General features: G+C 41.1%; 1 pseudogene; it reads right to left on the reverse strand.

The window, feature by feature from the left end:
* Positions 1 to 7255: 7255 nt before the first annotated feature.
* Positions 7256 to 8309, reverse strand: LOC101838557 (annotated as a pseudogene).
* Positions 8310 to 8977: the final 668 nt, after the last annotated feature.

Below are 8977 nucleotides of genomic sequence, written 5' to 3' on the forward strand. Positions count from 1 at the left end.
AATGGTGGTTGATGATGCTGGCTGCTTTGTTCTGCCTCCAGGTCCCTCTATCTCTACCTGAGGGTGGCTGGCAGCTGTGGGTCATGGGACTCAAAGAGGGAAAGGTGGCCTGGGAGAGCCCCTGGCACTCACCTGCCTCTCTACTTGAGGGTGGCTGGTGGCCACACGCACCCCGATTTTTAATTGAATTATTTGATGTTTTGGTGACTAGCTTCTGGAATTCTTTGTATATTTTGGAAATCAGCCCTCTGTCAGATGTGGAGTTGGGGAGTGTCTCTTCTCATTCTGTGGGCTGCCTTTTTGTCTTGTTGACTGTGTCCTTTGCCTTGCAGAAGCTTCTCAGTTTCAGGAAGTCCCATGTATTCATTGTCAATCTCAATGTCTGTGCTACTGGTGTGATGTTCAGGAAGCCCTCTCCTGTACCAATTCCTTCAAGGGTACGTCCTACTTTCTCTTCTAAGAGGTTCAGTGTGGCTGGATTTATGTTGAGGTCTTTGATCCGTTTGGACTTAAGTTTTATGCATGGCGATATATGTGGGTCCATCTGCAGTCTTCTACATGCCAGCCTCCAGTTATGCCAGCACCATTTGTTGAAGATGCTTTCTTTATTCCATTGTGTAAACTTAGCTTCTTTGCCAAAAAGCAGGTGTTTGTACGTGTGTGGGTTAATATTAGGGTTTTCAATTTGACTCCATTGGTCTACCTGTCTATTTTTGTGCCAATACCAAGCTGTTTTCAGGACTGTAGCTCTATAATAGAGCTTGAAGTCAGGGATGGTGATGCCTCCTGAAGTTCCTTTATTGTACAGGGTTGTTTTGGCTATCCTGGGCCTTTTGTTTTTCCATATAAAGTTGATTAATGTTCTTTCCAGGTCTGTGAAGAATTGTGCAGGAATTTTGATAGGGATTGTGTTGAATCTGTAGATTGCTTTTGTCATGATTGCCATTTTCACTATGCTGATCCTAACTTTCCAAAACATGGGAGATCTTTCCATTTTCTGGTATCCTCTTTAGTTTCTTTCTTTAATGACTCAAAGTTCTTGTCATACAGTCTTTCACTTGTTTTGTTAGCAGAATTACTTCAAGATATTTTATGTTGTTTGTGGCTATAGTAAAGGGTGATGTTTCTCTGATTTCTTTCTCGGCCCTGTTATCCTCTCTCTCTCTCTCTCTCTCTCTCTCTCTCTCTCTCTATATATATATATATATATATATATATATGTATATATTATATATATATATTAGGGCTACTGATTTTTTGAGTTAACCTTGTATCCTTCCACTTATTTTCTAATTTATTTATTTATTATTTTATTTTGAAATTTAAATTAGAGACAAGGTTGCTAAACATGTCAATCCCAGGTCCCTCTCTCTCTCCTCCTCCCATGCCCTCCCACCAACCTCCCACACCCCCTCCCCCAATCCCCACTCCTTTTCCCAGGAGGAGTGAGGCCCTCCATGGGGGTGTTCATAGTCTGTCATTTCATCCAGGGCAGGGCCTAGTCCCCTCCCCCAAGAGTCCAGGGTGAGAGTGCATCTCTCATTGTGGGATGAGCACCCAGAGTCCATTTGTATGCCCGGGATAAATACTGATCCAATACCCAAGTCTCATAGATTGCCTAGGCCTCCTCACTGACACCCACATTCAGGGGGCATGGATCAGTCCCATGCTGGATTCTCAGCAATCAGTCTGGGGTTCAAGAGCTACCCCTTGTTCAGCTCAGCTGTATCTGTGGGTTAAACAAACCTAGTCTAGATCCCTATGCTCATCAGTCCTTCCTCTCTGCCACTGGCATCCTTGAGTTCAGCTCAGTGTTTAGCTGTGGGTGTCTGCCTCTGCTTCTATCAGTCATTGGTTGAAGGTTCTGTTTCCCAGACTCTCTGGCAGTGGGATTGTAGGCTGGCACTCCCCTCATCCATGTCTAAAATCCATATATGAGTGAGTACACACCATGTTTGTCTTTTTGTGACTGGGTTACCTCACTCAGGATGGTTTCTTCTAGTGCCATCCATTTGCCTGAAAATTTCAAGATTCCATTGTTTTTTTCTGCTGAGTAATACTCCATTGTGTAAATGTACCACATTTTCTCTATCCACTCTTCAATTGAGGAGCATCTAGGTTCTTTCCAGGTTTTGGCTATTACAAATAATGCTGCTATAAACATAGTGGAGCAGATGCCCTTGTTATGTGAATATGCATCTTTTGGGTATATGCCTAAGAGTGGAATTGCTGGATCCTGAGGTAGACTGATTCCCGTTTTCCTGAGGAATCTTCATACTGATTTCCAAAGTGGTTGTACGAGTTGGCATTCCCACCAGCAGTGGAGGAGTGTTCCCCTTTCTCCACTCCTCTCTAGCATAAACTGTCATTGGCGTTTTTGATTTTAGTCATTCTGAGAGAAGTAAGATGGTATCTCAGAGTTGTTTTGATTTGGGTTTACCTGTTAGATAGGGATATTGAGCCCTTTCTTAAGTGTCTCTCAGTCATTTTAGACTCCTCTATTGAGAATTCTCTATTTAGTTCTGTACCCAACTTTGTAATTGGATCCTTTGTTTTGGAGACTTGCTTCTTGAATTCTTTGCAAATTTTAGAGATCACTCCTCTGTCAGATGTGGGGTAAGTGGATATCTTTTCCCATTGTGTGGGCTGCCTTTTTGTCTTGCTGACTGTGTCCTTTGCCTTGCAGAAGCTTCTCAGTTTCAGGAGGTCCCATGTATTAATTGTTGACCTCAGTGTCTGTGCTACTGGTGTTATGTTCGTGAAGCGGTCTCCTGTATCAATTCTTCAAGGGTACCTTTCACTTTCTCTTCCTAGAGGTTCAGTGTAGCTGGATTTATGTTGAGTTCTTTGATCCATTTGGACTTAAGTTTTGTGCATGGTAATAGACATGGATCTATCCGCATTCTCTACATGCCAGAATCCAGTTATGCCAGCACCATTTTTTAAGATGCTTTCTTTTTTCCATTGTTTATTTTTAGCTTTTTTGTCAAAGATCAGATGTTCATATGTGTATGGATTGATATCAGGGTGTTCAATTTGATTCCAGTGATCTACCAGTCATTTTTGTGCCACTACCAAGCTATATTCAGGGCTATAGTTCTATACTAGAGCTTGAAGTTAGGGATGGTGATGCCTCTACAAATTGCTTTGTTGAATAGGGTTGTTTTATGCTAACCTGGGTCTTTTGTTTTTCCATATAAAGTTGATTATTGTTCTTTCAAGCTTTGTGAAGAATTGTGCTAGTATTTTAATGGGGATTGCATTGAATCTGTAGATTGCTTTTGGCAAGATTGCCATTTTTACTACGTTGATCCTACCTATCCAAGAGCATGGGGGATCTTTCCATTTTCTGGTATCTTCTTTAATTTCTTTCTTCAAAGACTCAAATTTCTTGTTATACAGGTCTTTAACTTGTTTGGTTAACGTTACCCCAAGGTATTTTATGTTGTTTGTGGCAATTGTAAATGGTGATGTTTCTCTGATTTTTTTCTCAGCCCTTTTATCGTCTGTATATAGTAGGGCTACTGATTTTCTTGAGTTGATCTTGTATCCTGCCACTTTGCTGAAGGTGTTAATCAGCTGTAAGAGTTCCCTGGTAGAGTTTTTTGGGTCACTCATGTAAACTATCATGTCATCTGCAAATAGTAAAAGTTTGACATCTTCGTTTCGAATTTGTATCCCCTTGATCTCCTTTTGTTGTCTTATTGCTCTAGCAAGAACTTCAAGTACAATATTGAAGAGGTATGGAGAGAGGGGGCAGCCTTGTCTTGTTCCTGAATTTAGAGGAATTGTGCTGAGTTTCTGTCCATTTAGTTTAATTTAGCTGTTGGTTTGCTGTATATTGCCTTTATCATGTTTAGGTATGTTCCTGTTATCCCTGATCCCTCCAAGACCTTTATCATGAAGGGGTGTTGGATTTTGTCAAAGGCTTTTTCAGCATCTAGTGAGATGATCATGTGATTTTTGTTTCTCAGCTTGTTTATATGGTGGATTACATTGATGGATTTTCATATGTTGAAACATCCCTGCATCACTGGGATGAAACCTACTTGATCATGGTGGATGATTGTTAGGATATGCTCTTGGATCTGATTTGCCAGTCTGTTAGAGTATTTTTGTATCAATGTTTATGAAGGATATTGGTTTGAAGTTTTCTTCCTTAGTTGTGTCTTCGGTATCAAGGTTATTGAAGCCTCATAGAAAGAGTTTGTCAAAGACCCTTCTGCTTCTATCGTGTGGAATACTTTGAGAAGACTTTGTATAAGCTGTTCTTTGAATTTCTGGTAGAATTCTGTCCTGAGGCCATCTGGACCTGGGATTTATTTGGTTGGGAGTGCTTTGATGACTGCTTCTATTTCCATAGGGATTATAGGTCTATTTAAATTGCTTATTTGTTCTTGATTTAATTTTGATAATAAGTGATATCTATCCAGAAAATTGTCCATTTCCTTTACATTTTGGAATTTTGTGGAGTACAGATTTTCAAAGTGTGACCTGATGATTCTTTGGATTTCCTCAGTGTCTGTTATGTGTCCCTTTTCATTTGATTTTGTTAATTTGCATGTTCACACTCTGCCATTTAGTAAGTTTGGATAAAAGCTTGTCTTTCTTGTTGATTTTTTAAAAAAACCCAACTCTTCATTATATTGATTCTTTGTATTATTTTCCTAGTTTCTACTTTATTGATTTCAGCCCTCAATTTGATTATTTCCTGGCATTTACTCCTCCTGGGTGAGTTTGCTTCTTTGTGTTCTAGATCTTTCAGTTGTGCTTTTAATTCTTGTGTGTAACTATTCTCCACTTTCTTCATGTGGGCACTCAGTGCTATGAACTTTCATCTTACAGCTGCTTTCAAAGTGTTCCATAAGTTTGTATATGTTGAGTCTTCATTCTCATTGAATTCTAGGAAGTATTTAATTTCTTTTTTATTTCTTCTTTGAGCTGGGAGTGGTGCAGTTGCACATTATTCAATTTCCACGAGTTTTTAGGGCTTCTGCAAAATGCGGTGTTGTTGAATTTTAACACATGGTGGTCTGATAAGGTGCATGGAGTTATTCCAATATTTTTGTACCTGTTGAGATTTGATATGTTGCCAAGTATGTGGTCAACTTTTAAGAAGGTTCCATGTGGTGCTGAGAAGAAGGTATATTCTTTTTTATTTGAATGGAATGTTCTATAGATATCTGTTAATCCCAATTGGGTTATAACTTCTATTAGTTCCTTTGCTTCTTTGTTAAGTTTCTGTGTGGTAGTCCTGTCTAGTGGTGAGAGTGGGGTGTTGAAGTCTCCTACCATAAGTGTGTGGGGCTTTATATGTGATTTGAGTTTTAGTAATGTTTCTTTTACGAATGTGGTTGCCTTGGTATTTGGGGCATAGATGTTCAGGATAGAAACTTCATCTTGGTGGATTTCACCTGTGATGAGTATGAAATGACCTCCTTCATCTCTTTTGAATGATTTTATTTTAATGTCTAATTTGTTAGATATTAGGATTGCTAATCCCACTTCTTTCTTGGGTCCATATGATAGGAAAATCTTTTCCCAACCCCTAACTCTGAGGTAATGTCTGTCTTTGAGGCTGAGGTGTGTTCTTGTATGAAGCAGAAGGATGGGTTCTGTCTTTGAATCCATTCTGTTAGCCTGTGTCTTTTTATGGGTGAGTTAAGACCATTAATATTGAGGGATATTAATGACCAATGATTGCTCATTCTTGTTTTTTTGGAATGGTTGTTGGTGGTAGAATTATGTGTGGATTTCCACCTTTGATTTCTTTTGGCTGATGGTAAGGTGGGATTATCTATTGCCTATGTTTTTCTGGTTGTAGTTAACTTCCTTGGGTTTGGGTTTTCCTTCCAGAACTTTCTGTAGGGCTGGGTTAGTGGATATGTATTGTTTGAATCTGGTTTTGTCATGGAATATCTTGGCCTTTTTCCTTTGCTGCTCTTAATATTATTTCTTTATTCTGTATGCTTTTGATCTTGATTATTATGTGGTAAGAGGATTTTTTTTTGTGGTCCACTCTATTTGGTGTTCTGTAAGCCTCTTGTACCTTCATTGGCATGTTTTTCTTTAGGTTGGGAAAGTTTTCTTCTATTATTTTTTTGAATATGTTTTCTAACCCTTTGAGGTGGGTTTCTGTGAGGAGCCGCCCTCGCTATCGCTATCGCCATTAGAAGATGGCGCTGACATCTGCTGTCAGTTGGAGTTCACCGTTTAAGCTGTGCCTCTCCCGTGGCGTCATCTGGGGTGATGAGCAAACCACCAATCTCGGCTCTACACGTCTCACTCGGAGCTCCTAGGCTTATATAAGGGGCTGGGTTTCTTAGCTTGGGGTCTCCCTCTCAGAAGCTGATCATCTATCTCTCAAGATGTATTAAAGCTTTACTGCAGAAGGATCCGAGTGTCCTGCGTCGTTCTTGCTGGCGAGACGGTAGCGCGGGACAGGTTTCTTCACATTTTTCTATACCTATTATTTTTAGGTTTGGTCTTTTCATGGTGTCCCATATTTCCTGGATGTTTTGTGTTAGGGATTTGTTGGATTTGAGATTTTCTTTGATCGATGAATCTATTTCTCCTGGTGTGTTTTGAACACTTGGGATTCTCTCTTCCATCTTTTGTATTTTGTTGGTATGCTTGCATCTGTAGTACCTGATGGTTTGCCCAGCTTTTCTATTTCCAGCCTTCCTTCTGACTGTGTTTTTTTTTTTTTTAAGTTAAAAATTCCCGAGTTTTTTATTCCTGGTACCACTACCACAATTTACAGGGCAATATTCCTGATGTAATGAAAAGAAAAAGAAAGACAAAGTTACACCAGATAAAAGACCTCAGGAATGTACATCTAATTGACACTACATTGCATTAATCAACAGCTGCACTTTTCGCAGACTGTGGCTATGACAGTCCTGAACAAGAAGGGTTTCCGGTTTAAGCCGCAGTAACTTTTCTGACTATGGATCATCGTTTCTCCTGTGGCAGATTTTTACAGTTCCTCTAATGTATTTAGGACGACTGTCTCAAAGTAACCTGCAGCTTTCCTGACATCCTCGCTTTCTAGCCTGCTAAGAACTGCAGATCTTTTCTGCTGTATTCTTTTTTTTTTTTTTTTTTTTGGTTTTTCGAGACAGGGTTTCTCTGTATTGTTTTGGAGGCTATCGGTCCAGCCCGGCCTAGAACTCACAGAGATCCGCCTGCCTCTGCCTCCCGAGTGCTGGGATTAAAGGCGTGCGCCACCACCACCCGGCTCTGCTGTATTCTTTTAAAACCTCCTGCTACCATATCTACCTCTTCCACTACCACAGGGACTGCCTGAGCTTCTTCCACCAAAACTGCCCCCTTTCATGGGTCCATAATTTGATTGCTGCTGTCCACTGTGATTTCCAAAGTCGTCATAGTTCCCAACACCACCGTAGTTACCTCCACCAAAGTCTCCTCCTTCATCGTAACCATCATGTCCTTCTCCCCCACCACTACACCCATCACCCTGGTTTTCACATCCTGGTCCACCACCACCATAGCCTCCTCTACCACTGTAACCAGGACACCACCATAGTTGCCAGCGTTACCTCCTAATCCATTCTATCTACCATTGCCACCTTCCTAACTGCCTCTGCTGCCACCACCTCCACCACCATAGCCTCCTCTTCCACCAAAGTTTCCACCATGACCAAAATTACCTCCACCACCTCCAAAGATTCCTCCACAACCCATAAAGTTACCAGATCCACAACCTCCATGACCTCTCTGCGATCCAGCAGACTGCATCTCTTATTTAGAAAGGGCCTTTTTACTTCACGATTATGCCCACTAATAGTGTGGTATTTCTGAACAACAATTTTATCAACCGGTCATGATCATCAAAAGTTACAAAAGCAAATCCTCTCTTTTTTCAACTCTGCCTGTCTTCCATAACTTCTATGGTTTCAATCTTCCCATACATTTCAAAGTAGTCTCTCAGATTATATTCTTCTGTTTCTTCTTTAATACCACCAACAAAAATTTTCTTCAGTTAAATGGGCCCCAGGCTTTACAGAATCCTCTCTAGAAACAGCTCTCTTTGGTTCCACCACACGCCCATCAACCTTGTGTGGCCGAGCACACATTGCAGCATCCACATCTTCAACACAAAAGTAAGTCACAAAACCAAAGCCTCTGGAACGTTTTGTTTGGGGGGTCTCTCATTACCACATAGTCTGTAGTGTGCCCCATTTCTCAAAATGTTCTCTTAAACTATCATCTGTGGTTTCTAAGCTCAGACCACCAATAAACAGCTTCCTCAACTGTTCTGGTTCCTTTGGATCATGGCCTTCCATTTTGAGACCGGACTCACCTCTTCCAACTTGAATTCAATTTAGACTGTGTTTTTAAATTTTTTTGTTTTTGTTCTTCTTTTTTTTTATTTTAAATAGCTTGTTTTACATGTCAATCCCAGTTCCCTCTCCCTCTCCTCTTCCTGCACCCCCCACCATCCCTCCCCATCCTCCCACCCTATTGCTAATTCCTTCCACATAGGGGATATCTAGAGTTTATCATTTCATTCAGGGTAGGGTCCAGGCACTTCCCTAAGAGTCCAGGCAGAGAGAGCATCCCTATTTGTGTTATGGACACACGATGTCTGTTAGTATTCGAGGGATAAACACTGATCCACTGCTCAGGACCCTATAGGTAGCCCAGGCCTCCTCATTGACTCTCACATTCAGGGGGTCTGGATCAGTCCCATGCTGACCTCCCAGCTGTCGGTCTGGGGTCCAAGAGCTCTCCCCTGTTCAGATCAGCTGTCTCTGCTGGTTTTGCCAGCCCATTCTTTGCCAATTTGCTCATCGTTCCTCTCTCTGTTGCTGGGTTCCTTGGGTTCAGTTCAGTGTTTAACTGTGGGTGTTTGTCTCTGCTTCCATCAGTCACTGGATGAAGGCTCCCGGATGGTTATAGACATCAAGTTCACTATTAGGAATAGGCATTCGAGGTGGTTTCTCCACTATTG

This window comes from Mesocricetus auratus, unplaced genomic scaffold, assembly GCF_017639785.1.
Source record: "Mesocricetus auratus isolate SY011 unplaced genomic scaffold, BCM_Maur_2.0 Super-Scaffold_6731, whole genome shotgun sequence".
Classification (NCBI taxonomy): domain Eukaryota; kingdom Metazoa; phylum Chordata; class Mammalia; order Rodentia; family Cricetidae; genus Mesocricetus; species Mesocricetus auratus.